The sequence below is a fragment of the Eucalyptus grandis genome, chromosome 1 (assembly GCF_016545825.1).
Source record: "Eucalyptus grandis isolate ANBG69807.140 chromosome 1, ASM1654582v1, whole genome shotgun sequence".
Classification (NCBI taxonomy): domain Eukaryota; kingdom Viridiplantae; phylum Streptophyta; class Magnoliopsida; order Myrtales; family Myrtaceae; genus Eucalyptus; species Eucalyptus grandis.
This window is the reverse complement of record NC_052612.1, coordinates 19,788,178-19,794,577: the sequence shown is the minus strand read 5'-3', so window position 1 is coordinate 19,794,577 and position 6,400 is coordinate 19,788,178. Positions and strand designations below refer to the sequence as shown.

General features: G+C 42.8%; 1 pseudogene; it reads left to right on the top strand.

Moving 5' to 3' along the window:
• The first annotated feature begins 3,848 nt into the window (after positions 1 to 3,848).
• LOC120296009 lies at positions 3,849 to 5,162 on the top strand (annotated as a pseudogene).
• The last annotated feature ends 1,238 nt before the right edge of the window (positions 5,163 to 6,400 follow it).

Below are 6,400 nucleotides of genomic sequence, written 5' to 3'. Positions count from 1 at the left end.
AGCTGCTTCGATGGCTTCACTGAAACAAAAAGTCGTGGCCCGCCAAATGAAAAATGAAGACTCGGCAGGAGGCTTCCTTTGGTGTTGGACGAGGCAACGGGAGGAGACGTCCCACGTGAAGCCTTCCTCAAATTGAAAATCTCCGGTCAACAAAATGGCAAGAAGAAGCAGCTTCGGTGGGTTTTCTTCCGATTGCTGATGGTCGCCCAAAATGGAGAGAGGAGAGGAAGATTTTCACCGGTGGTAAAAGAAGAAGAGAGGATAAAGATGAGGAGGGATGGAGGGCCCCTCTTGCTTGATATTTTCCAAACTTAATCCCAAGGTTCATCATCCTAGGCCAAGTATAACCCATGGCCTCCGATGATCCACCAAGACACTCTCCATGACCTCCCAATTGGTCCAAAATAGCTAGTAAGAGGGGAGTCACGAATTTTGGCACAATCCTTCCTCAATTCATCGTCAATCGGTTCTCATAAAATCAATCGACGCCTCAATGTCTCAATTGCTATTTTCCTCATCCAATAAACCATCGTGCATCTCAATTTTGCAACCAAAAACCATCTTCAAGCATTTTCTCGTACAAAAATGACACGGCGACAACTTTTTCCCAAAAAGTCTCGGTTGTAAAAAAAAAAATCTTCGGAGACTAAGTCGACGTTCTAGAATTTATTGTGATATTACAGACTCTTCAATTTCTTAAATCGAGACTTAGATTGATTTGTTAATTTCACTTAAACGCGTTTCGAGCATGACTTAGGCTACGGGTAGTTTTCAAAACTTTTTAGGACAAATGACCCGTGGTCGATTTTCTTCGAGCCACTATGAACCCACTCGGCACATTGGGGACTCTCGATTGTCATGAAAATCTCGAGGATTCAAATACGGACACAAGGTACCAAAACAATAAGAAAATCAGTCTAGTGCTAGTCGACGAGAATTTCCCAATTTAGTGGTGTCACTTATAATTGGCCACACATCTCTATCGAACCAGCTTATCTCTGATTTCAAATCGATTTTATACTGTGCCGCAATAATCTCTAAAGATGAGCACGGTCAAGAAGTCGATTCTTGGTCGAATTCTCAAGTCTATCTGCCTTAAAGTCCTTAATAGCCTACCCAGCTAGTCTAGTTATCTCGTGAGTGGCCAACTCAAAGAAAAACACTGTAGTCGTGTCGATGAAATGCCCAATTTAACCAATGGAAATCAAAGCCTGAAAATCAGGATGTCACAGTTTCCCTTTTGATATGCAATGCCACTGAGCTCAGAGTCCTCGACTTGTCCAATAACAGTTTGATGGGCACCTTGCCGAGTGCTTGATGAGCTTTAGCAGATATCTCTCGGTCCTCAACCTCCACATGAACATGATTCACGGTGTGATCCCTAGAAAATTTGCTGAGGATAACAAACTAAGGACCATCAACCTCAATCGGAATCGATTTGAAGGGACATTGCCACGGTCCTTATTACATTGTGAAAATTTGGAAGTTTTGGATCTCGGCAACAATAGAATGAAGGATACATTCCCTAGGAACCCTTCCCAAGCTACAAGTTCTTGTTTTGAGGTCCAACGTGTTCCATGGCTTTGTGAGTAGTCATAGAGAAGCTCGCTCATTTTCTGAATTGCGCATCTTCAACCTGTCCAACAACAATCTGAGTGGTCCTTTACCCGTTAGTTATATTATGAAGCTCACTGCCATTATGTATCAAGATAAAAGACAAGGCAAGCCACAGTATATGGGAGATGGTAATTATCAAGATTCAATCATGGTGACCATGAAATGACTGGAGATACGGTTGGTGAAAATTCTAACCTGTTTTTCACGAGTATCGACTTATCGAGCAACCATTTTGGTGGGGAGCTTCCCGTGTATATTGAAACCTAAAGTCGCTCAAAGGGCTAAACTTTTCCCACAACAACCTCACGGGCTGTATCCCTTTGTCTACTGGCAATTTGACTGAACTCGAATGACTAGACCTCTCTTCAAACAAGTTCATTGGGAGCATTCCTCAAGAACTAGCAGATTTGACGTCTCTTGCATTCTTGAACCTCTCAAAGAATCAGCTCATTGGACCTATTCCTCAAGGAAGGCAATTCAACACATTCAAGAGCGACTCGTTTGCCATGAATCCTAGACTATGCGGATTTCCATTGTCGAAGACATGCACAAACAATCCACAAGAAATTTCACCTGTAACCATTCTTCGAGAAAATGATACAAGGCATGGAGACTGGTTTGAGTGGAGAGTCATATTGATGGGTTATGGGTGTGGAACCGTAGGTGGAGTCTCTCTATGATATGTTGTTCTCGAATCTAGAAAATTTGAATGGCTCATGGGGTTGCTTGAAAGGAAAGGAGCTAATATGAGAAAGAAGTGGAGGAGGAATGCTTGTAGATCTTATCAAAGATGAGAATCTCGACTGTCATTCTTTGCATTGTAATATGATGAGTAAATCTGTTGAGGTGCCCTGAGACTGATTACATGCTTATTATTTTGGCCTTTTTATCATTTAAGCGTAGTCTCATCCAAGTAAACAAAATAAGATCTAATTTATCCTTGCTTTTTGTGGGAACTTATTTCTTTCCTTTTTTTCAAGGGATAATATTGAAACCATAAGAAAAGCGAGACATGATTCGCTTTTGGTTTAATATATAGGCCAATCTCGAGGTACATACGATTAGTGTGCGTGATCGCCGGTGTCTTTAGGAATTGCATGATTATTTAATATAGGCTACTTCTTTTCACTTTTGTAGAGAAAAGAATAAGTTTTTTCACGAATTGAGTGATTACTTAATTAAGTTGATATGGGATGAATAGTTATTATAGATGTGTGAACTGAGTGGTCACTTGATGAAAAGAAAGTATTAGGTAGTTATTGAAACCTAATTTTGCTGGTTTGGCAAACCATCTTTACTTGAGAAAAAAAGAAAAGAAAATTTGAATCAGGTCAGTTTGACCCGCCCCTCTTGGGCCCAGCCCGCGACCCTGCACCTGCTCGGCCTGTCTCTTGTCTAGTGCGCGTCCGACTCGGCCTCTCCTCCCTTTCTTTGCTCATTCTCGCCCCGCTCCGTTGGTCTTCCGCCTCACGACACACAGCCGTCGCCGCTCTTCACTGCTCGTCATCCCACTTCTCCCGCAATCGCACCAAGGCTTCTATTCGCCCCTGTTTTCTTGGCCAGAGTACTCTGAAGAGCTCGTCTCCTATTCATCCACCTTCACTGGTTCTGACCTTCGACGTAACATAGAACTCGCTCCCTTCTGCTTGGTCCTGAAGCGACTAGGTCTCGCTCGAGATCTGTTCGTTGGCCCCTGACTCTGATCCTTAACGACGATCGGAGCTTCCGTCGTCGATCCAGTTGCTAGTCGCAGCTTCGTTTCGGTCCATTAACAATGCAACACTCTTACCCCGTTACACTTTTTTTCTGGTGAAGGAGAATAGTCGAAATAGCATGTTTCGGATTAGGATCGAATCAACTTTTTCCGAGTCCATGTCAACGATTAGACGTATCCCAGACTGTTTTTGGGTGGATGTGATCTAAGTTCGTTGATGCTCAATTTTATTTTCCCGAAGGGAAAACGCACACACGCGTTTAGGGAAGAGAGGAGAATTCACTCTAGAGGGCTCTCGTTCTCTCCTGCTCGTGGCTCTCATGGACTTGCGGCCACCGGCAGCTCTTCCCTCAGCACGGCCGTTCGTAATCGGTGGCTCGGTCATCGCTCCTCCCGCTCGAGCCATCACTTCTCGCTTACAGCAACGGAGGGCGAGAATTCCTTTCTCGGCTCTCAATTCTCCTCCTTCAATATGGTTGTCGGCCGCCGCAACTTCTTCCTCTGGTTTGAGGTCGCCACTCAGTTCATTACCGGCAGCTTATCTCCAGCTCACCGGCACTCGCCTCGACACTAAATCACCTCCATTCTGATCGACACGACCTTTTCGAGCTTTTAGTCACAAAACTGTCTCTTTGGTTTCTGGTTTTCTCTCGTTCGGATGAAGTTTGGTCCAAGTCTTCAGAAAATGAAGCTGAGCGGAATCTCTCTCTCTGCTGTCCTCCCTCCGCCCTCCACGCGAGGTTCAGCTTGGAGCGATATCATCTCATTTTCAAATCGTACGCAATTTCAAGGTTCGAGTGAGGGTGCTGAGCTCACTGATTCTTTTGGGTAGATGGGAGAGTTGAGATGAAACAGTGATATTGAGTAAGTAATAGAAGCGATCATTTTTTGGAGAATGTTATTTCAATCTTGGGCTTTTCATGCAACAAAAGCACCCTAAGTGACTTATTTATAAGGATCTTGTTTCTCCTATGGTTCTATTTTTAAGGACCCGTCTACAGTCTCCTATACTGCAAGCTTAACATAAAGAGGGAATGTAAAAGATGAACAGTCTATTTTTCGGATTATGTCCCTTTTATCTGATGTTGGTGCTTTGATGCTAGCAATTCAAAGTTCGTCATATTGATTACACAACTCAGAGATGGTTATCCAGCCGCCAGCTAAGCCACCGAGAATAATAAACTTTCTCAAGACTTACGTTCTGAAAGTGCACTTCACTAACAAGTTCGTAAGTGCCCAAGTGATCCATTCCCCTACTGCTACCGTCGCGTCTTCAGCGAGCTCACAGGAGAAGCTTTGAGACCGAGCATGGACTCGACTCGAGATGTGGCTGCAGCTGTGAAGATACGAAAGATACCAGCAGAGAGGCTGCTGCTCAAGGGCATCCCTGCTGTTGAAGTCCACTTGAAAAGAGAATAAAAGTATCACGGCAAAGTTAAGGCAGTCATCGATTCCGTGAGAGAAGCTAGTCTGAAGTTGCTTCGGGAACTCCTGAACTTATTGGCTGTATTTGTTTTAAGACTTATGATCTTTGTTCGAAGTAATCTTCACTTGAGAAAGATTGAAAGAAAGTGCATGAACTTTTTATGTTTTTTTTTTTTGGTAAGGATGAACTTTTTATGTTGGAAGCTGCTTATATTGATTTCTTCTTTGTGAGGATATAAGCATATTGAATGTTTGGGCATTTATGCATCTGAGCATGTGCTTTGGCGTGTTTGGATAGATTATCAGGGTGAGAATGATTGAAAATGATGAGCCTGCCGCTCAACTCTTAAATACTGAAGTCGTTGCATCCATACAAGTTGTTTCAGAGTCCAATATAGACCATTGATTGCTCACGTTCGGCGCTTTCGGTTTCTACCGGAGCCCTACTGATATTGAAGGAAAACAGCTGCTTGAGACGCTCGACTTCCAAAGATCTTGCACTCTTTGTAGCTCCAAAAGATGTTCAATTTATACTATTTACCATATTAACATTGTAAGGCTATGGGGGAGAAGGCACAGGAAGCTATAAGCATTAGTTAACGGATGATCATGTTGATGAACTGTGACTCAATCATGAAGTAGCTCTATCCGTCCGTCACATAGAGATGGTGACTTGACACTTGGCTATGAAGTCGGAAGGACTCGGGGTTTAAGCTTTGTTACTTAAGAATATATATGAAAATCCTATGCTAGCCTTAATTTCAGCCAAAGAGACGAAGTTTAAGACAAATTGAGTTGACTTTATTAACCAGAAAAAAGTTGTTATAGCAATATAGCAATCATAATCACGTTCAGGAATCTGCAGTGCATTGGACGTCCCTGAACTTACGTGCTTCCCAAGAGATTCACCGACTAATGTGGTGGTGCATGGTATAATTCCAAAGGAAGAGGCAATAAAACCGAACTCCTTTGTAAATACCTGAAAAGCTCCAGAGGAGCTAGCTATTCATCCCGGAAGAATTGCCCAGACAATTGCTTCAATCCTTTCTATTTCGCTACTAGAATACAGGTTCAGTCTCAAAATCTGCAGTGAAAGACATCGGGTTTGTGTCTTTCTCAAGCAGCACGATGTAGGGTTCCACATGGAAGGCGCTGAAAAATTGGAGCCACGAAGATGCAAATGTGTATGTTTCCGCCAAAAAATTTTCGGGAATTGAAATTTGGAATAATATCGACCCCCTGATAAGCAAAGCGCCTAGATTTGTGCAACTTCATTCCAATGGACCGAACCTTACGAGCAACTTCGTCCTTGGATGGGTCCTAAAACCGATATAGATTTTTCGATCTCTTTCGACCTCTGCAACACTCGGGTCCGTCATCCTTCGCCATACTCCGAATGAAGTTTACGAGGAATTTTTCTTTTACAGCATCTCATGTACGAACAAAGATGCAAAATTGGGAGTAATCGAGGACGCCCTTGCATGGAACCTCAATATCATCACTTGTGTTGTTAGTTATTGTAACCGTAACATATTTGAGAAGCATTTTATCAAACTTAAAATATATTTCGTCAATTTATCTTAACTGAATTGTGATCGGAATCTCCATAGCATCCATTTCATGCGAAATAGGAAGATTTGAATG